Source organism: Aquarana catesbeiana, linkage group LG04, assembly GCF_042186555.1.
Source record: "Aquarana catesbeiana isolate 2022-GZ linkage group LG04, ASM4218655v1, whole genome shotgun sequence".
Classification (NCBI taxonomy): domain Eukaryota; kingdom Metazoa; phylum Chordata; class Amphibia; order Anura; family Ranidae; genus Aquarana; species Aquarana catesbeiana.
This window is the reverse complement of record NC_133327.1, coordinates 441,271,013-441,281,673: the sequence shown is the minus strand read 5'-3', so window position 1 is coordinate 441,281,673 and position 10,661 is coordinate 441,271,013.

The window sequence follows — 10,661 nt, the reverse complement described above, 5'->3', positions numbered from 1 at the left end:
TGTGTATATATATATATATATATATATATATATATATATATATATATAAAACACCTGGGATGCATATATATACACAGTACACTGTACGTGCAGCTAACTGACTCGACCTGCCTACTCTATCTAACTTAAATCAAATGACACTGTCTCTCTGTCTATCTATCTCTCTCCGCCGTCGCAACACGCTACACAAGGCCGCCACGGAGGCGGCCTTATATAGTGTGGGGCGTGTACTAAACCCCCTGAGCCATAATTGGACAAAGCCACCCTGGCTTTGGCCAATTACGGCTCTCTGTACACACGGCGCTGTGATTGGCCAAGCATGCGGGTCATAGTGCATGCTTGGCCAATCATCAGCCAGCAATGCACTGCGATGCTACAGTGAATTATGGGCCGTGATGCGCCACTCGAATTTGGCGCGAACAGCCCATATCATTCACACTTCGACGAACGGTTGAACAGGCGATGTTCGAGTCGAACATGGGTTCAACTCGAACTCGAAGCTCATCCCTATGCCCTAGGTGTACTGTTTTGGGTGCCATATGGTCCCTACAGATTAACTACCTTGGTTTTCCCTTTCTGAACACCCCTCTCCTAAGGAAGCATTTTGTTAAAGGCATTGAGGCACCAGAACTCTTCCACAATTACAATGCCCCTTCTTCCGGTGTACTGGGGCACTCTATAGGACAGGGGTCCTCAAACTATGGCCCTCCAGTTGTTCAGGAACTACAATTCCAATCATGACTAGTCATGTCTGTGAATATCAGAGTTTTACAATGCCTCCATAGTTGCCAACATTGCAAAAAAAATATGTGGGACACTTTTTTGGCTGTAGGCGGAGCCGTACAATAATTAGGGGGCGTGGCTTAGCAAAATGTACACGTGTGGCGCGCGAAGCGCACTGCGGCGTAAAATGGGTGTGGCTTACGTGGAAAAGTGGGTGTGGCTTAAATGGGCATGGCTCAAGAGGGTGTGGTTAGAGTCTGAGATGAATGTGGGATGGAGGGGGAAAGGGGGAGAAGGAAGGAAAGGGGGAGAGAAGAATGACGGGACAGCAGCCCCAGATCCTACACAATAGAAATATGTGTATTCTAGAAAGTTTAACAATCAGTAGATAAAGATACTCCAAACACCTGGTGTTAACGCTTCAATCATCCCGGCACCATGGTTGTTATGGTGTCAGGATGATTGAAGCGCATTATTTCTATTATTACATTGTAATATAAAATTAAATCATTTAACTCACCATAATGCCGAATCAGTGGGATCCCTGAGCGTGTCACTAGCCACGTCGCCTGCCACCAGCAGAGTCTGTCCTTGCATCAGGTGCCCCCGGCAGAGTCTGTCCTTGCATCAGGTGCCCCCGGCAGAGTCTGTCCTTGCATCAGGTGCCCCCGGCAGAGTCTGTATAGACCCCCTCAGTGCAGACCCCCCTCCATCAGTGCAGACCCCCTCCATCAGTGCAGACCCCCTCCATCAGTGCAGACCCCCTCAGTGCAGATCCCCTGCATCAGTGCAGACCCCCTCCATCAGTGCAGACCCCCTCCATCAATACAGACCCCCTCCACCAGTGCAGACCCCATACATTAGTGCAGCCCCCCCTCAGTGCAGCCCCCCCTCTATTAGTGCAGCCTCCCCTCAATTAGTGCAGCCCCCCCTCTATTAGTGCAGACCCCCCTCAGTGCAGCCCCCCCTCTATTAGTGCAGACCCCCCCTCAATTAGTGCAGCCCCCCCTCAGTGCAGCCCCCCTCTATTAGTGCAGACCCCCCCACAATGCAGGAGCAGGCGGTGTTCTGCCGAGAAAGTTCCCCTCGGCAAGTAAGGACCCCCTGTACTGCGCAGGCGCAGCGCTTGCGCAGTACGGGGCTGGGGAACTTTTCGACAAGACACGGCAACGGCGGCGCCGTGTCTTCTGCTTCAGTGGAGAGGGGAGGGGCCATGCAGCCAAAGAAGCCGATTCATTGGCTGCACGGATCGAGCCCCCTTCCTCTCTCCACTTACTCAACACTAGGGGGAAGATCGAGTTGCAGTGCCGGCCGCCATTTTGCTGGAGCCAGCTGCTCCAAAAATTAAAAAAACAACATTCCCGATTTTTCCTTATGGAAAATCCCGATTCGGGACAGCCTCGGGACTGTTGGCAACTATGTGCCTCATGGGACTTTTTTCTGCAACAGCTGGAGGGCCATAGTTTTAAGATCCCTGCTATAGGACATGGAGGTTGATGTGTCGGTGCTTGCTAATGGGTTAAAATGTATGTCAAGACAAAATAAATTAAAACATTTGTAGTTTATCTCTATAATACATGCACACAGAGCCCAAAAGCCCCTATGTGATAGCATATATATCATGACAGGTTCTCTTAAATCAGATATTAAGGATTGTGCTCCAATAGCTTCTTCCCAAGTCGCAGCCTAATTAGAATGTGTAAATCTTGGGTGAAGACATTTATAGACCCCCTTGTATGTCTCTGCTATTAAAACAAAAACTGTCTTTCACTTGGTGACTTTTTTTTTGTATTGCGTTTTTACAGGAGCAGTGATTTTATTCATGCTAAAAGCGAAACAATAAAAGTGAAAAATTCCTTTAAATATAGTGTCTGGTGGGTCCCCTTAGTCTGCCTGTAAACTAAAAAAAGGAATGAAATTACATTTAAATTGACGGCAATGGGCTCCATCCCAAATTCCACACCAGACCCTTATCCGAGCATGCAGCCTGGCAGGTCAAGAAAGGGGGGTGGGGGGTGGGACGAGGGAGCCACCCTCCTGAACCATACCAGGCCACATGCCCTCAATATGCATTTTTTTGTTTTGATAGCAGAGACATACAAAGGGATCTATAAATGTTTTAACCCAATATTTACACATACTAGTTAGGCTGTGACTTGGGAAGAAGCTATTGGAGCACAATCCTTAATATCTAATTTAAGAGAACCTGTCATGGTATACTGTATATGCTATCACATAGGGGCTTTTAGGCTCTGTGTGCATGTATCAGAGATGTACTTCAAATGTTTTAATCCATTTTAACCCTACATACATACGTTTTCACCCTTTTTAGGTAGCAAGCACCGACACATCAACCCCCATCTCCTATAGAGTGCCCCAGTACACCTGAAAATATGCTTGTAAGAACCCCATACTCAATCACATGGGGGGGGCTGGTATCTGGGGGCCAGCTTGTTAAAGGGAGCTTCCAGATTTTGATAGGCCCCCCACCCACAGACCCCCACAACAACCACCCAGGGTTGTCGGGAAGCGGCCCTTGTCCCCATCAACATGGGAACAAGGTGCTTTGAGGTGGGGGGCAGAGCCCCCCTGCCCCAAAGCACTCCCCCCATGTTGAGGGCATGTGGCCTGGTATGGTTCAGGGGGGACACTCGCTTTCCCCCCCCCTTTCCTGGTCTGCCAGGCTGCATGCTCGGATAAGGGTCTCGTATGGATTGTAGGTAAGACCCCACGCCGTTTTTGTTTTTTTTTTAATTTTGGCGTGGGGTTTCCCTTAAATCCACATCAGACCTGAAGGGTGTTTTTTTTCCACTTTTTTATTGCTGATAGCTTATCGGTTGTTTAAGGACGCTGCGACCGGCTACCCAGCCCCACTCTATAACAACCAGCTATTCACTGTGCCCTGATTGGGCAAAGATTTGCCCAATCAGGGCTTAGAATGCACTGTGCAGTGCATTGCAGGGTGTTCGGCTTGGCGAACACCCGCCAAACGCCCTGTAGATTTGGGTGTTTGCTGAAGGGGCGAACAGGCATTGTTCGGGCCAAACTTTTGCTCGGCTCCGAACCGTTCACCCAACTCCACAGAAGAGACATGCTTTGTTTTTTTTTGCATTAAATTTACCTACCTGCCTGTCCGCCCTTGTACAGTGAAACGCACAAGCTGGAAGCCAGCAACCGAAGATGTCAGCGGACGGGCGGGGGACTTTTGGACGCCAAATCATTGGAGCCAAGGTGAGTATAGTTCCACTTTAAAGCGGTTACTAAGCCCATTACTTTCCCGGCATGTGGGTGCTAACTGTCAGGCTAGGTTCACATATATGCAAATTGGATGCGAGTTTCTCCGCATCCAAATCGCATGACAGGAGGGTTTGACCGGCTCTCAATGGAGCTGGTTAATACAGCTCCAGGGTGGCTGCAGTCCCCATTTGGAGAGGGTCCTGTGCGTCCTTGGTTTCCGATTCAGGTGCAAGTTCAGGAAAAAATTCGGACCTTATTCACACCTGAATTAGTGAACAGGGATGCACCGGACCCAATGCTGTGAACCACGGCCGCAGCATGTGTGAACCCAGCCTATTTGTTTGTGCTCGCAACCAAACTGTCAAACTATCAAATGGCTGGTGCCATAACTGATCACATGTGCAGCACATGTTGCAGATCAAACAGAGGCTAAGATGGCAGCTTCCTTGGCTGAAAAGTATAGGGGGATTTAGTTCTGTTTTAACAACCAATGCAAAAACAAATGCAAAAAGGATGTCATCTGATTACATCCATTTCCCTCCATTCCTGTCTGTTTAAATAGAACAATATAGAGACTTCTTTTTAAAAATAACAGAAGCAGCAGGAACATTTTGGCAGAAAAAACTCTTGATGCAGGCAAAAGCGCGTTAACGTGTCTAAATGCACGTTAACACTAGGTGCATTTAGTGCTTGAGCGTTAATTCATTTTAATGGCCAGAATAATTAATACCCATACGTTTGATGCGGCTAAACATGCCTAAACGCATTAAATGCATTTACAAGAGTCAAGCATTTTTGTTCTGCCAAAAGGCTGCTGCTCCTTCATGTGCTGGCAGTGGGGGTTTTTTTCTATCTCTAAACGCCCCTGCCTCTGATGTGACACCTCTCAATGCCTGTTTTAAAGTGATTATAAACCTAGTTACCTCACTTGTACCTACAGGTAAGCCTATATAAAGCTTACCTGTAGGTACTGTAAATATCTCCTAAACCTGCATGGTTTAGGAGATATTTACCATATACGCTTGCACCAACGTCATTGGCGCATGCCCTGTGAAGAAATGGCCCTCTGTGCCGTTTCTTCACTAGCAAGTGCCATGGCTGACGACTCCAGCGTGCAAGCGCAGGAGTGACGTCACATGACTCCGGCCAGTCACAGAGCCGGAATCCGTGGCCCCGGAAGAAAGAAGGGTGAAGATGGATGCGGCCAGCAGCAGGGACAACGCGGGCTTCATTTGCAGGCAAGTGCCACATAACGGGCTAGTATGCAATGCATACTAGCCCATTATGCTTTTACTTTGCAGGGGAAAGCAGGGGAAAAAAGAGGAAGTAAAACCCATCAGGGTTTACTTCCTCTTTAACCCTGTAATTGCCACACTCACGTGACGCAACTGCTTGCATTACACGAGATTGCGGGGCATTTGCCGCGCTTCCCTGTTCAAATAGCACCCGCCTTATGTGACAGGAGTGATGGTTTTTGCACTGATGCCATTAATCGGGAAAATACTGCATTATGGCCACTAGATGGAGCTGATGATCGATCATAGTAAGTAAGTATTTATATATTATGATCATCAGCTCCAGCTAGTGGCCATCATGCAGTATTTTCTTAATTCACTCTACGAATTAATAATCTTTGAAGCAGAGAGAAAATAGACCAATAACATTTGATTTTGCCCCACAGCACACCATGTATCTATATGAAAGTTTGCCTGACAAAAAGCTCTGCAGATTTTTTTATAAATACACCCCTACGTAACCATTAAAAGTGTTATACTGACCTAAACCTCTTATACAAGCCCTATGTTAATTGATATTGTTATTATGGGTAATTGCAGTGCCTTGAAAAAGTATTCATACCCCTTAAAATTTTCCAAATTTTGTCATGTTACAACCAAAAACGTAAATGTATTTTATTGGGATTTTATGTGATAGACCAACACAAAGTGGCACATAATTGTGAAGTGGAAGGAAAATGATAAATGGTTTTTAAAATTTTTTACAAATAAATATCAGAAAAGCCCCTTTACTATGATACCCCTAACTAAAATCTAGTGGAACCAATTGCCTTCAGAAGTCACCTAATTAGTAGATAGAGTCCACCTCTGTTTAATTTAATCTCATCATAAATACAGCTGTTCTGTGAAGCCCTCACAGTGAACAAATAGCATCATGAAGCCCAAGGAGCACACCATACAGGTCTGGGATAAAGTTGCAGAGAGGTTTAAAGCAGTAACAAACAGTATTAGCGTTACTGGTTCCTTTGACCGATGGTATCCCTGATTAATCAACTGTGATCCATACTTACGTAGCAACCAATGATCTGCGCTTTTCAAACTGTGCGATTTGAAATCCTCATGCATGTGCTGGTTTACAAGTCTGAGTGGAAGCCATTTGCTGAGCGGAACACATGAACTTCAAATGTATATATATATATAATCACCGCTGGCTGCTTTTCATTCTAACCACAAGTGACTTTTGTCTCTATTGAGCTACCAGGCCAATTTGTGGTGAATGCACAACAATTAGATTGAATCGTGTGTGTGAGATGGGTGACTGATGTGTATGGCTGGATCTGCTATGGACACCGGTGTTCCATTAAGACTTTCTTGTCTTAATTTTAATTAAATGTGTTTGGAAGAGGGAATTTGGAACTTTTTCACAATTTTAGACAAGTATTTATGTAAATGTTTATTTATTTATTTTTGTATAATTGAAATAAAGTTAAACTAGTCCTTTATACTTTTGTATCCTCTTTGAAGAATTCCTTTTGGGGACCTCTGTCCCAACCTTTTTTGAATATATATGCTTTTGTATTCAGAGGATCGCCACCCAGTGGCCTTTTGGTCCATATACAGGGAATGGTTCCTTTTAAGTTTATAGTAACAGGTCTAGTGTTCGATGACGTGGACAACTACCCACCTCACCGAGACCTGCTCTTTAGGACTTTCCTTTAGATGAGCTTGGTTTCCAGGTTTTTTGTTGTTTTCATATTAAAGCAGTGTTAGGCCTCATGCACACTATATGAAAATCAGAAGGGAAAATTCGTAAGACGAGCTTTCGGATCTTTAGTATGGTGCTTTCGACAGCCGATTTGACTTTTTCGTCAGACAAAAGCTGGATGTGCAGGCTATAAAATTTTTGTCGGATTTGAACTCAACATGTGGGGGGCACAGCAGACATGTGGAAGAAGTTCCTCTGGTCAAATAAGACCAAAATTTCAGGGGTATTGTTGTGGAAATTTTATTATATGGACTCATGTGGACATTTTATTCTAGGATGTGTGTTTTATAGATTGTCATCTGTCTCTCTGTGTCTGATTTAACCAAAGAGCGCTCTAGCAGAGCTGAATCGGGACCAGCGGTAAAACCGTCAGTATGAAAACCTTCTCATGGGTTTGGAGACGTGTTCTCTGTGGGCGCTTGCCGATTTGTAAGTATCATGTGCAATGCGCTGGGCTTCTTGCCTTCAAATGTCTATGCACATTAGAGAAGCGAAGTACACATAACAAGAGAAACATATTATATCTCTGTTGTGGCTATGCTATCCCTTTTTGGATACATATCTGCTTTTATAAGAGGACATTGATATCTGCCTTGTTGGTATACTTGTACCGTATATTGACAACAGCAGTAGCAATGTCCCCGCAGATCTTCTCAAGCCTGTAAGAACAAGTAAAATGATCTTACTAGATATTGGTTACTCTGAGCAGTATTGAGTGGGCTCCATGATGACCAAAATAGTGGATGTGCATGCATGTGGCTGGGCAGGGGGCAGTGTACATGCCTCAAGTGGATGAGACATGTGCACTTCTCCCTCCTACTCCTGTGGATACCCTCCCCTTTAGTGTTGTCATTTCCTGTGATGTCATTTTGCACGGTGGAAGCGAATGGCTGTTGGGGCCATGACTTCCTGTTTGTCATTTCCTTTTGTTGCCGATAAATAAAACGAAGTGCCTGGGCTCCTGAGGGTAGACAGTCAAGCTGAGGATGTAAGATGGTGGTCATGTCTGTTTACTTATCTGGGTTTAGTAAGATGCATTATACCAAAAGGATGAAAGGGCGCTTTTTAGGGCAAGAGACATGGATTACGCATAGCGTATAGCGAAATCTCCACGTCAGTATGTATACTTTTTCAAGGCACTGTATGCGTGGGTTAAAGCAAACTCTAAAGTATATATGTGCATCAGCAAATCATAATCATTTCATAACCTGTGATATAAATCATAATAAACATAAATAGCATAAAAAGTGCATGACAATAGTGTAGTCCATTTCAAAGGTGCATCTGTATATTAAAGTGTATAACATCTCCAGTGATGATGTGACAACTAATCACTTGTTTCCAAATAAAGTGCTTCTTGTGTGAGTATGTGTAAATAAAATGGTGTACTTTCACCTTCTTTCTGACACATCTTTGCTTCCAGAACTCTCACCTTAGTGAGTAATCAAATAAGCCTTTTGATTACAATGCTCACGGTGATGTTCCACCGATCCTAGCCTGGAGTTCCAGGTCTATCAGATGTATTTAGATAATCCTTGGTAGTGGTCCCTTTAAGGCTCCGTCCACCACGTATAATCCATATGTTAGTTTAAAGCAAAGTGACCTCCCATACCTCCCATAGTGTAGTAGTTAAAATCAATATATTTATTAAAAAGTAGTAACTCTTACATTCAAATCGATAAAAAATGCCTTATTATGTTAAAACATAGAGCAGCATACAAGTCTCTGACATCACTTCCGGTCTGTCAAGACCTGGCTCGCAGTCTTCCATCTCTAATTCATCTCAAGGTGTTCTATCGGGTTTAGGTGCAGGCCAGTTAAGTTCCTCCACCCCAAACTGGCTCATCTTTATGGACCTTGCACTCGTGTGCAGTCATGTTGGAACCTCCCGGGGAATTTGCATAAAAAGCAAATTCCCTGGGACTGTCATCGCCACAGCACACACATCCCGGCACAGACGGAGCGGTGACACGGAGGACTGCTGAGCCCGGCTCTACTACACGTGCAGGTCCCCCTTGCTGAGTACCTCTACCCACTGGACGGAGCCTTCCTGCCTTGTCTTCCTCTCCCGGTGAGGTCGGATTGGGATGCCTCCATTGAACGGATATCCTATTCACACACAAGCTGTCTTGTAAGCGTGTATTACTACAGGTGGTGGATCCTTCACTGGGTGCCATTTGATGAGTTTTAATCTAATCACCATTGGATACCATTTTGTTTTTTTGGGACTTTTTTTCTTACATTGCTATTCACATCATTATTTTTATTATGTCACTTTATCTGACTCCTCATGATTATATTTATTTAATACTCTCGTTGTTTGATATTGTTTGATATATATTTCAAAGTATATTACTTCATTTCTGGTTTAGCACAGTTCATTTTTTTTTTTTTTTTTGACTTGGGTACTCTGATGGGCTGGTGACAGGTACTCCGGGCTGCAGATAGGTACTCGGGTACTCTGATGGGCTGGTGACAGGTACTTGGGTACTCTGGCTGGTGACAGGTACTCGGGTACTCTGATGGGCTGGTGACAGGTACTCGGGTACTCTGATGGGCTGGTGACAGGTACACCGGGCTGCAGATAGGTACTCAGGTACTCTGATGGGCTGGTGACAGGCACTTGGGTACTCTGATGGGCTGGTGACAGGTTTTTGGGTATGCTGATTGGCTGGTGACAGGTACTCTGATGGGCTGGTGACAGGTCCTCTTTATTTGGGGGGCACAATACTGTATTGCAGGAACAGTTTTTCCAGGTCTCCTTCTCACGCACTACAGCCGTTTGTTGACATTTGTGACCAGCTATGATTGGACACAGCCAGTCACGTGGTAAAGAGCCAATTTCATTGGCTCTTTACCCTGCTTGAGGATGGGCTGTGTCCGAGAGACACGCCTCATCCCCGATCGCCACCTTGCTCGCCCTCGGGGATGAGCACGAGTGGTGAGAATGAGGACAACACATGTGACCGGCTGTGATTGGACACAGCCAGTCACGTGGTAAAGAGCCATTTTAATTGTCTCTTTACCCTGATTGGGGATGGGCTGTATCCAGGGGCGTGCAGGAGCAGCAAGAATGGGTGGACGTCATATGATGCCTGCATGGAGGGATGAGAGGTTCCCGCCGGTGTCATTTTACAATACACCGGGCGGGCACCGGTGGTTAAGGTTTTGCAACAATAAATAAAAGCTGATCATTTTAATCACCCCTGCCAGTGTTCAGTGTTTTTTCTCATCCATTACTGATACATTCTGCTAGAGGGCTTCTGCTTTTGAAAAACTACAGACTTACTGGCTGGATCATCAGATGAAAATAGAAGTAATGCCCCATACACACGATGAGATTATCGTCCATTTTTTATTGCATGCTAATCTCAGATCGAATCTGATGAGTTTACTAAAGTCACGAAAATTCCCGCACAACAGAAATAAAATTCAGAAGTGATCTCATGTGTTGTAATGCATTTTCGAAAGACAGTTGTACTGATTAAACAAAAATCGTACGAGAAATATTTTTGTGCATGTCCGATAGAATAATATCCTCGAAAGCTCTGTACTAACGATCCGATTATTGTACTATCGCTTCGAAAGCGGTATTTTCCGTACGATTTTCTGATCCTGTGTACGGGGCTTAAGAAAGCCTAAAATATCTAAGAATTTATTAATCGTTTATTTTTGTGCATTCTGCATACCTCCCAACATTT